Genomic DNA, 12,072 nt, shown 5'->3' with positions numbered 1-12,072 from the left:
GATTCACTCCTGTACACAGAAGATTTATTTTTATAGTCGTAACGGTGGATGAAAGCACATCCTTTGTAGACTTCTGGATTCATCCTTCTGCTCAGCAAAATGGTAAATTTGATGCAAAACATTTTATTCTTCTGTGTCTTTTAGTCATGGCTTCTTTCTTCCCCTGGAGAGCAATGAGTCTGTTTCCCTTTTCCAATAACAGCTTTATTACAGCATGTAAAAGGGAAACAAGAAGATGAACAGACTGGACCTGGCTGTGCAGAGATCACTCTTCTAAGGAGCCTGTGTGAGGAGATGCTGGCCTGGGAGTCAATGTAAGGAAAAGCAGAAGATATTTACCAAGTAGCTTTATGTAAGTAAATTCATGTGCAGAGTCCTATTGCCACAGCATGAGTAAGCACTGAGTGATTTTCTAAAACTTCACTGTAGTACTTGAATCCCTTCTTTATTCTTTACATTCTACTGATAATTGAAGCAAATTTTTTCTCTTAATTTCATTAGAGTAGATGTAGCGTAACCTCACTGAAGTCCAATCAGAGAGAATTTCAGCGCTGTACGTTGTTTATGGTCTGCAGTATTGCAAATAGGAGTTGTGCATGTGGACTGAATTCAATATAAAGCATTAAACACTGTCTCTTTTGTAATTAACATAAAAGCTGTAAGAAGTCCGGAAGCTAAGAAATCCCGCAAGTCCTGTAGAAAATGTTTGTTGTTTTTTTATGCAGATCTGAAGTATTATTCAAGGGAGGTCACTCTGGAAGACGAGAGAACTTTCGGTACATGATGAATATAAAGCTCTAAGACTTGGTGATGAAGGAAAGTTTCTCAGAAGTGCATTTAGTCTTTAATACCTTTGGTGATACGTGCTGCTTCATCTACCATCTCTGTAAGTGTGGTCTCACTTTCACTGTTGTTGCAACATGTGTCAAGCGAAATGAAAACAGAAATTTGGGAAAGGATATAATTAACCTACCTGTGAACATTAACCTTAAATATCGTGCTAATTACCTCACTAATTTAATCACTGCAGATCTCAAACTTGTTTGTTAAACATTTAATTTTCCTTGTGTCTGATACAGAGGTGTGGATAGCTTTCTGTGAATATAAGCTTCTATATAAAACTCCTTACAAAACCATTGTATATTTGCACTTCAGCAAAAAAATGCACTGTCAACAAGACTTTTAATGGCAATCACAGAAAACGTGCCCTGGGGCCAAGAGATATAGTGCCCTATTACTTGTAAATCTAATGAGCATGTTGTGTGCTGAGTAGGCCACAGTAAATTTCTGTCTGCACATCTTCAGGTTTGATTCCATGGTAGTCTAGACTGGAAAGTTTGTTTTGCCTTGTTTCTGTGTCTGTGGTTCAGCTGTATGGTTCTTCCTTACCTATTCACCTGATTACTTGAGCCACTGACCAGATTATGTCCTTGAACTTCATCCCGTTTTATCAAATGAATATTTTGTCCTGCTTCTAGGCCAAGGGATCCCCAGCCACTACCGCTGGGGAGCAAGGGCCAGGCCATGGCAGCTAGGCAAAATGCCAGATGGGAGGATGGCCAAGGCAGAGGGGGCACAGAAGGGGGGGGGGCAGACCCTTACTCCCCTGGCATCCCGATCTTCCATCCCATGGAAAAACCAAGTCTCCCTTCCTTCATCTTTCCCCAGGGACATCGGCCAGCCCAGTGTTTCAGGCTGTACCGGATGGCAGTACTCCTTTGTTTTTGTACTGTATGTCTCCTTTACTGAGAAAGAAGATGGAAGATTGGCTTTGTCATCATGTTGCTGCACTATAAATTGTACTATCAAAGTAAGGTGTAAAGGTATCCTAAATCCAAGTGATGGCTCACACCAGACCTCTGTCAGGAGCTCTTTGATTAGGTAGGTGTTCGTGTAAGTGCTTGTTTGGGACTGCATTATTACCTTATCATATATTATTCAGAATTTCTTTCTGATTGCCTATATTTATTTATTACATGCTTGTACACATAATTCATACTGTTTAGTTCATTCCTGGCAATAAGGAACAAATTCCTGTAAATTTAGCTGAATAAAGTTGTATTTGCCTTGTTAGTCATAAGAAGTCTGGTTCTTTCTGTGCATTACCTGAGTTTCTGGGCATTTTTTTCCCTTCATTTACTCAAAAAATGACTTCAATACTAATGAATACAGAAAGACAGCCAAGACAGGATGAACTTTTGGACAATTTATGCAAACACGACAGATGAGAATAGATTTACTATAAACATGTCAGGCACAAAAGACTTGACTGCTTTTTAAATACAGTGATAGTGGAAGAGATTTATGGATATTTTCAACTGTTCATTAAAGAGAAAAATATTTTGAAACTATAGGCACTCTCCTTTTATCCATTTTTGCCTTCCAGGCTGAGTTGCAAACCTTTGATGTTTTCTTCACCAAAAAATAAAAGTAGTTATGAATTTATTTCTCCCAAGCACTTTCATTTTTGTGTCAATTTACAGTTTTTATTACATTCCTGGCAGTCCAAATTATGGTGTTTGGAGAGCAGCTAGAGTCCCCAGCTCTGAGTTTTCTGAAAATAGGGATGAAGTTCACTTAATGATGCTTTCTGGCCACTGCCTTTTTTCTTCTCCTATAGAAATAAAAGGTTAATAAAATCTATGAATACTTTAACTGCCTGCTTGAGCAACCAACCAATTAAGGTTAATCAGATCTAAATGACTGGTAGCCACTCAAAAAAAAAAAAATTAACATGCAATGACTGGTACCTTTTGGATCAGATTAAGAAAGCAAGAATTCTTAGACATGAAACCTTATATAACATAACCCTGATAGTTGACCAGGGTATTAATTCTTACTGCCAGACAGGCATATTGTATCTGTTTAGAATGTGCTTCTGTGCCTTTGTAAATCAATAAGCCTTGCTTTCAAGTTTAATGCTACTGAAGTTGTTGTCACTCAATGATTTTGCAAGCTGGGATTGAGCTACTGGAATAGTTTAATGGATTTAGGGGATTCTTTCTAAAATCATGTTAAACTCATAGAAGTAGTAAGGAATTTGCAGTAGTAAGTCAAAACACTCTACCAAAATGGTATCAGGAAGGACTGTGCAGCACTGGAGGATCTCATCTTGCCTGCTCAAAGTGCTGACTATGCTGCTGCTTTTTGAGAAGAGGGGGAAAGAAAGATGGAGAAAGAGGAAGTGAGAAGATTTGGATGGAAAATAATACAGTTTTCATTGCAGATTTAGAAGGGTATATGCAATCTTGTAACATCATGATTTGAGCGGTCGGAGAACCTCCAAGATAAAACATGAGGCTTAATGAAGGTTTTAGTTTGGAGAGAATACAAAAAACAACTGACAGTATTTTAACAGTTTTTACTGGACGTCCCTTTTCAGCCCCTTAAAATTAATTGAAGAGCCGCAGACCAACACACATTTATAAATAACATAATGCAGTTGGGGATAATGCAAATGTCTTTATAAATAACACAGTATATCTTAAATCATTATTTTTAATGCTGCTATTTTTTGTTCCTATATGAGCAGGTCTGTGCTGGTCCGCATTAATTAAATTTAAGTAGGATTTCTAAGGCCAGATCATCATTACTTCTGTGGCCCTGATTTAAGTCTGCAGTAAAACATTTCTCCATTTAGTCTGGTGCTTTTGTGTCATATTTCATACACTAGTTGTCTCTTAATTAAATCCATGATGGCCCACCAACACAGACTATTAAAATAACTATACTTTGCACTTGACATATTTATGAGACAGATTCATAAGAGTATAGACTGATACTTGAACTACTCACTGAGAAATGCTAATAAGATTATGATGAAGGTAAGATTAGAACATTTGTCTCCTTTTCTCTTCTCTCTTCTTTTTAGAAATTTATTTTTATAACCACAATTCACTACGTCTATTTCGGGCTCTTTGATGTTGTTGTATATACCAACAATTCTTTCTGTTTGTATTTATTGTGGCGATGAAAAGCGGGAAACTATTTATTTATACCACTTCAGGAAAGTGCTTAAGTATTGTGTCCTTGAAGTATGAATATGTGCAGATGTCTGTAAAACCTCTGCACGGGATTGACGTGTTCAAGATATTGCATATTAAGAAATAGGTGTACTTTTGAAAGCAGGTGAATGTAAAATATTGATTATCACAAAGAGCTTCATTGCTTTATCTTTATTGCCCTGTTTCTCAAGCTGTTCTGTTATAGGGCCAGCAGGGTCTGCTCCCACCAGGGAAGGAGGCAGCAGTACTGTGCCTGTGGTCACATGCTGCATATTGGCATGCTAGGCAGGACGTGTCCTAGCCCAGCTTCCAGGTGTACAGCACAACTTATTTGCATGGATTGGTCTGCGCAGTTTGCTCTATGCTTTTTGTCTGTCACTGCAGTGTTTGGAATTGTTTGGATGTATGGCCTCAGCTATTAGGAAAGACAAGAAAATGAAATGATATCCATGAGTCACATGACTTGAAGTGTTGCATGATATTTGTTAAGATTTGATCTTTTTGTGTGCATGAATATCTGGAAATAGCATTCCTTTTCAGATCATTTATTGATAAAGTCACCTATATCATTTGTTTGATACTTTTTTAAATGAAGTGAAAGTTGTGGGTTCAAGCAATTCCATATTTGAGAGCGAGGGCAACAGAAGTGATAAAGCTGCTACCTGGATGGTCTAAAATCAGCAGTGATTTCTGTCGCTTTCCAAGACAGAGACATTTCCCTCTTACAGACCTTTTCCTTCTTTCTCTCCCCTTTTTTTCCTGTTCTATCTTTCATGGAAGGGCTCCTGTGCATCACTGAATCCAAGTGTGGGCACAATTGCAGATGGCTCTAAAGACATGCAGTTTGAAGGATATTTATATTATCAGTGTGGTGTATAGAAACCCAAATCTACATGGTGTTCTGATTTCTTTGATGATGATATATCACCATGCTTCACACTGTCATTTTTTATGAAATTATTGTAAGCATAAAATATTGAGATTTCTTTTACAAATAAATATGATATTAGAAAGTAAGAATAATAAAGATATATTAAATATTTCATCTTCTAGAGAAATAAACCAGCTACAGTTCAGGGAGCTTCACTAAACACATTAAATCTAATAAAATCGCCTACATGTACTCCTGACACTAGTAGTAATTAAAATAACTTGTTTCAAAAAATTGGTCCTATACATGAATACTTATTGGCAATTATTTCTAAGTTCTTCAAACCAAAGATAACGTAATTTGATTCACACACAATGTTCTTGTAAATGTGGTTCATAGTGAGTTTTATATGCAGCTTAGGACTGTTAATTGCCATTTTGAGCCTCACAGTAAAATAGAGTTCAATATGTCGCTTTTTCTGAAGTATTGAGAAATGTTTGAGAAATGCTTGTCTTAGTCTAATCAACTGTGAATAATTTATTTCTGAGTCCTACTTTTCAGTATAAGTGGATCTGACTTTTCTCGGAGCTTCTAAAGTCTAATCAACTTGTTATGTTCATTTAATTAGGAAAATCTGTAACGAACTGTGAAGTGTATGTACCAACAGGCTTTCTTGTTGCGTAAAATGGGTATATTTTCCCTGTGAATGCAATTGTGTTTGTTTGTACTGACAGGTAGCCACTACTAAACAATTCAGTTTTACAGGGACACGTATAGGTCCATATGCATAGCGCATAGTTTCTGAGCTGCCTTTTTTCCTTATGCTCGGAGAAAGGGTCTTTGACCCTGGTCTAAAATATTGCCCAGTGCTTATGGGATGTAATATGAAAATCATCTAAACTGTCCTTGGCAGGATGTTTCTTTCCATTAGTTAATTAAAGTGGTTTATTGTTGCCTACAGCACGATTGCTTTATATGTGTTTTTTTACAAAGAGCAGATGTGCCCATGTCCTGCACTGTTTCTCTTTGTTTTGATAAGTGCAGGAGTGAAGTCACTGCCTGGCAGATCTCTCAGTGATGTCTCAGAAGGAAAGGAGAAGTGCTGGACTGCTGGTGAGGCCATGCAGTGGCAGAACAGGGTGCGGTGCTGGGGCTGTGCAATGGCACAAAAATGGCACCACAGGGCAGGAGGAAGAGTGAGTGAAACTGCGAGCAGCAGGAGCCCAGGGTAGAAACAGACGTCATCTGGAACTGTCTGCTTGCCAATGCTTTAGAAACAGCACTCTAACAATAACTAAGTGGGTCTTTGTGTTTTTTTCAGATGGACAACCGTAACATTTTGACTGGGGTATGGAAGTGGGGAGTAGCTGGTCCTGAAATGCTGGACAAGATTGCTTGAGGTTGGAACCTCACTCCTATTACAGAAAAAAATGGAAAACTCCAAATCTTCAGAATGAATTGAATTTTTATCTTCATGTTCTGCCCGTGTTTGATGTGGGAGCTAAAATCAAAATCCAAATGATATTTCCAAATTTAGGGGTCATTTGAAAGATACTTCCACCTTCCTACCACAGGTTTTTCTAAGGCTCGTTGACATCTACTGATAATAAGGTCTTTCATTACAGACTCACAGAATACTCGGCCTGTGGCCTTATGTTTGATTAATATTTATTTGATAATCATAGGTAAATTAACTTCCATTGTTTCTGTTTTAATTCTATACAAGATTGTAAGATACAACTAGAGAAAAACATGGAAAGCTATGAGTAAATGTTGCTCATACAAAATGTTTCTATTACCCTTTACTTTTAAAACCATTAATAGATTATTAGGAGATATAAACACAGGAGACCATGGATCATATTTGCATATTAATGAAATCCATGAATTATACATTATTTGCTATAGAGAGTACTAGGAACAGTATTCCTTCTTTTTTAATGGCTATAAAAGCTGGTGGTTTCCTGGAGCACACATCACATCCCTTCTGCAGTACCTTCTAATAGAAAGCAAGCAAGCCAGCTCTTCAAAGCAATCTCTCACTAAATGAAATAGATTTGTTTGTGTTGCTTTGCAACACACAAGTGTGACAGTTCATTTTAAACAACGTAGTTTTAATAATGTCATTACTAATATCTGTTTGGTCATCTCTCTGAAAAATGGCGTTTTAATGGGAATGTTTCATTTTAATAAATGGCAGAAGAGGCAAGCTGCCCTGAGTCAGCAGGAAGTGGATATACACCAGAGAACAGGCTGATTGTGTTAGATTCATCCAGAACATTGAACAGCACACAGACAGTCCAAGAAAAAGCAACTGGCTTTATTCAAATGATTAGTCTTGCTGCTACACTGTAGCGCAGATTCACACATTCTTCTATTATTCCTTGACCTTGTGCCAAAAACTCCCACTTGAAGTAATAATTAGAATTAGTGTTTCCAGTGCATGCTTCCATCTTCCTAACAAACAGTAATGAAATGTGGCTTTTACAAAATATGCAGTTAATTAAACTTTTTTAAAACATTGGTTGATTAATACAGTTCCTCTGTGCCATCCCCTTGCTGTGCCCAACACCTTCTACCTGATATTGGCGAATCAGAAGAAAAGCACTGGCAGTGAGATGAGGGACAGTTCAGAAGTTTGCACTTCAGTATTGGTTATATATATTCTATTTTCTTTCTTATTTTGACTCTGTCTAGGCATAAACTGGAAAGGTGGCCATTATTTGTAATCACAGATTTTTAAGCCCAGGACAGTGTGCGCATTATATAACTACTCTACACATACCCTCAGCATGAATACGAAGAACACATATATCAAGTGCTACAAGGTAATAAGTGGATTTCTAGGCAAGCTGTTTAAAGGTGCCTCAGTACTGTATTGCCTAATAACACAGTGCAAATAGAAATTCAGATTTTGTTTTTTTAAATATTATTTCCTGCATTTTTACTGTCTGCTTTAATTATCCCGGTGCTGAACAAGTGTAGTCTTTTGATTGATGAGAGTTCCACCCCTTTACCCACACCCCTGCAGATATGAAGCTCCACAGTTTAGTACCATAAATCACTGTGATTGTATAACTTAACTACTGTATGATCAGAGATCACATACAGTGTTAGCCTGAATACACATTCATCCTTCGTTATGAATGTTTTTGGGCTAAATTTATTCTGGCAGTTTGGAGAAATATAAGTTTCTTCATAGAAGAAAGCAATGCATTTTAAATAAGCAATTTTTTCAACAACTAGAAATAATCACAAATGTCTTCTATTTGCAATCTTCATTAATGTGAGTTATTTCATCACTTTAGGAGAAATCCTTTCAGAGAAAAACAACAATTAAACCCCTCCCCCCTACGACAGGCTCTGTCAGCTAAGAATCTATGGATCAGCCATTTTAGTAATTAACCACAATTCCTCTGATTTGTGAATTTCCAGATGATGAGGCAGGAAGCAAGTTACATCTTGGAGAAATTGCCCTCAGGAGAGAGGAAAAACTATTGCGAGGTTGACAGCACAACCTTGTAGCAGCGCAGTTTGCCTTTCCCAGTGGTTCAAGGAGTTCCAAGCACCCTCTTGTAAATCATCGGCTCACATCTATTTATTATCTTCCAGCCCAGTGCACAACACTATCTGTTACACACGGATACTGGCAATATTACAAGGTGGACTCCAGGGATAAGAGACAGCCAACCCCGCACACCTCCCACGCCTGAGTCATGCCCAGGGTAACGCCAGGTCCTGCTCATACCCGCTGTCGGCAGAAATGAAACAGTACAAGCTGTTGTGTTTCAGAGTCTTTTTTAATTGATTCTCCAGAATGCTAGATCCTACCTGCTGATATCCCCATGTTTGTTATACAGAAGCATGGTCTATCTGCATAGCAATGGATGAAATGCCTGTGAAAATATTGCTGTTCATTTAATCGATGTCGGAGCTGGAGTAGGCACCAGCTACACCCTGCAAGGCTTGTCCTGGAATATCAATAAATAAATCATAAAAGCCAATGCTTCAAATATTGAAAAATCCACACTTCAAACTGTGTTTTGAACTATACTGAGAGCCATGTCTCAGATTGTCCTTATGCTTTATATGAACAGAGGAAATTCAAAGTAGGATGAACTCTCTCCAGGGATTTGGTGTAGGGGAGTGCCACAAACCATCAGCCTTCCTGTCTCTGCCATGCCAGAGAGGCCTCTCCTGGGATGTGCCATGAGGAGCAGACAGCACATCTGGGGAGCTAATGTGGCTTCAGATGAAATTATCTTCTGCAGAATCCATCTTGGCTGACAGCGGCGTGCACGCGAAGGAGCCAGGCAGTGGCGGGGAGCCAGGTCACAGCAGGGCAGGTGAAGGCTCGGAGGAAAGTAGCACCTCCCCGTGACTGTTTGGGTTAAATGAAGTTCCTTGCCATATGGATGGTGTCAATCATATGGGGCATCTTTTTATCCTTCTATTCAGGGCCCATATTTGGTAAGAGCAACCTCACTGAAGCCCCCAGCCCTGCTGCCCTCTTGCAGCGCTCTCTCACTTCAAGTCCTGTCTTACAGAGTGCTGCATGATGTGCTGTGCATGTCAGCTGTGCAAGGAAGGGTGAGGACAGATGTGCTCTGAAAGGTACGTTCTAGTTCAAGAATTGCTAGTTGGGCTAGTATCTGAGCTGCAGAATGGATTTCCATGGTGTGTGTCATGCAGGGGGCTGCTGCTTGTAGGCACTTCTGATTATATATATATATATATAAAATCATTTTTATATATTTATATATCATTATATATATCTATATATATTTCCCTTTTGCTTTAAAAACACTGAAATTAGCCAAAAGCTAAAGCAAATAATGGTATTTTTTAGTTTAATTGTGAGTACAAGGCTATATTGGCACTGGAAGTTACTCAGGTACATCTAGTCAAAGGCCAGAAGAATAAGCACTGCAGGTATTCAGTGCTTTATCTGATTAGAAAACAGCCTGGCACAGATGTGATTTCTGCTCCATATATCAAGTTATGGCAGGCTTTTGCTGCTTCATTATGAAAGCATGTGAAGTAAAATAGGTTTTGGAACATAAAAAATGACAAATCTGGAAAAATATCTATATGCCAGATGGGTGTAGGAAGAATCTTTGTGACAAATATATTATTAACGGAATATGCATAAGGAAAGAAACAGTGCCCCTCTCCTCCAAGGATGGACAGGCAGGAAGGTAGCGTCTCACTGTGTCTAATGTATTCTCATGTAGCCTAAATCTAATTAATTATATGGCATCTCTGACATAAAATCTAGGCACCACATGCAATAATTGTAAGCTTCATCAGGGTGGTGGTAGGACCTGGTGAGCGCTTTGCCCTCCCTGCTTTGTTTGCTCTCCTGGGGGCTGTGGGTCAGAGTGACGACATCTCATGGAGGAAGGCTGATGCAGGGCTCTGGCTGCACACTGTAGGCAGATAGCAAGGCACTCACCTCCTCCCCTCACTGCTGCACTCTGTCAGCCTCCTCTGAGGGCACTGCTTGGAGGGGCCATATAGGGATGGACATTATCTGTGCCTCTGTTTGGGGCACCCACAACCTGGGGCACTCTGCAAACTGCCACCCTGCAGCGTGGCACAGAGGTCTCAGTTTTCCCTTGTTGCACACATGGTTGGGATTTTAATACATACCTGGTTTAGATTCAGGGTGCAAATGACCAAACCATGATTAATGTGTTCAGAATTGAAATAGTAATGAAGGAGGGAGGATGGTTGGGCAGTCCTGTCATTTGGCTTCCTGTAATGTGATTTCATCGGTGCCTCATCCACAATCTGATTGCTCTTTTCCTACTTACACCAAACAAACCAAGAGGCTTTTGCTCACAGGCTTCTAGTACTATTTTATTTGGCAGTTATGGAATAAAAGAATTTTAGTATTGCCTTAGAGTTTCTCCTGACATCTATCACAACCAATCCAGCTCATATGTGGGTGAACTGTGTTTTGATCCAATTATACAATTCTGTTGGAGTCTTGTTACATTCTTATCCCATGCTGAAAAATTCAAGAGCAAAAGAAAATTCTACAAAATGTTTCTCATTTACTATAGGCTTGGAGACACAAAGCTAAATCACAGTGTTACTTGTGGAGGCTAATAGCAAACTAGAAAACAACATATTCTTCGGGAAAAATAACAAAAGCCACCAGAACAAAGCAACGAACCTGTTAATCAGCAGTGAGATTTAGAGGGGGAATAGTACAATCTGTGTTGTAGTGAATATTGCAGTCAGAGTTTGGGGACACAGGCTTACTTTGTTAATTGCAGCAACAAGAACTTTTCTGGGTGTTCATCACAACAGTTACAATGACAAAGCATCTGCCAATTTGAAGATGTTTCTGAGGTGCATTAAAATGACAAATTTCAAGAGAACCCAGACATAAAATGGCCAAGGCAATGCAGCTAACATCCCAATGGATCATAATGACTATAATACCTAAGAAACTGATATATTTCCCACACTTGCAATATCTTTATAGCAAAGATGTATTATTAAATCAACAACCCATGTGCTATTTGATTACCATGATGCATAAATTGATCTAGGATATTTCTGGCTTGATGTTTCCACTGTTTTCAGGCTGAGAAACATAATGAAGGGAATTAAGCGTTTCCTTTGCTCATCTGCTGTAGAAAGTCATGCAGATGCACAGCTTCATGAAGCACTGCTCCTGGGAGAAGAGGCACACTTGCTCCAAAGATTTGTGGCTCTGTCCTGGTAGGAGCTCTGACACACCCATAAGCAAAATCCAGGCCCTAAAGCTCTGTCGTGGGGAGATGCCAAGACCAAGCCAGCAGCTGAGGGGCACAAGTGCTGTTGGGCAAGCACAGATGGCCCTGTGGCCAAACCATGGTGATAGTACCAGGACCATGTCTTGGAGCTCAACTGCATCTGGGAGAAGATGTTAGACTATTCCTGAGCCACTACCCCTCCTCAGTGAATTAAGTTCTGCCTGCATTTAACACCAGCAGATTAATAATTAGTCCAGTTTTCCTTATATTGGAGGCTGCAGAAAGGTTCCTGGTCTCCAGTTCTGACCCCTGTCTGTATGTCTGCACCCCATGGGAGTGTGGCACATGCAGCATGTCTCCCTAGGGCTCCCCTCAGTTGTTCTGAGCCCAGTCATTAAGCTCCGCCACAGAAATCTGTTTAGTCACAGAAGCAGATTGCTTCCATGAA

General features: G+C 39.4%; 2 long non-coding RNA genes across 3 annotated transcripts in view; both read left to right on the top strand.

The window, feature by feature from the left end:
* The window catches only part of LOC140255522 (uncharacterized), a 33,089-nt gene extending 32,226 nt beyond the window's left edge, over positions 1–863 (top strand). The window contains exons 3-4 of one of the 2 annotated variants that reach the window (XR_011904491.1): positions 214–352; positions 726–863. This is a non-coding gene — a long non-coding RNA (uncharacterized lncRNA). Of the gene's footprint in view, positions 1–202; positions 353–725 lie in introns of both variants that reach the window. The other variant, XR_011904490.1, reaches the window with a different exon arrangement.
* A 5,368-nt stretch (positions 864–6,231) lies between these two features.
* On the top strand, positions 6,232–8,895 carry LOC140255523 (uncharacterized). The gene is made up of 3 exons (XR_011904492.1): positions 6,232–6,275; positions 7,573–7,703; positions 8,311–8,895. It is a non-coding gene; the product is annotated as an uncharacterized lncRNA (long non-coding RNA).
* The last annotated feature ends 3,177 nt before the right edge of the window (positions 8,896–12,072 follow it).

Source organism: Excalfactoria chinensis, chromosome 8 (assembly GCF_039878825.1).
Source record: "Excalfactoria chinensis isolate bCotChi1 chromosome 8, bCotChi1.hap2, whole genome shotgun sequence".
NCBI classification, from domain to species: domain Eukaryota; kingdom Metazoa; phylum Chordata; class Aves; order Galliformes; family Phasianidae; genus Excalfactoria; species Excalfactoria chinensis.
This window is presented reverse-complemented; position numbering and strand designations above follow the sequence as displayed.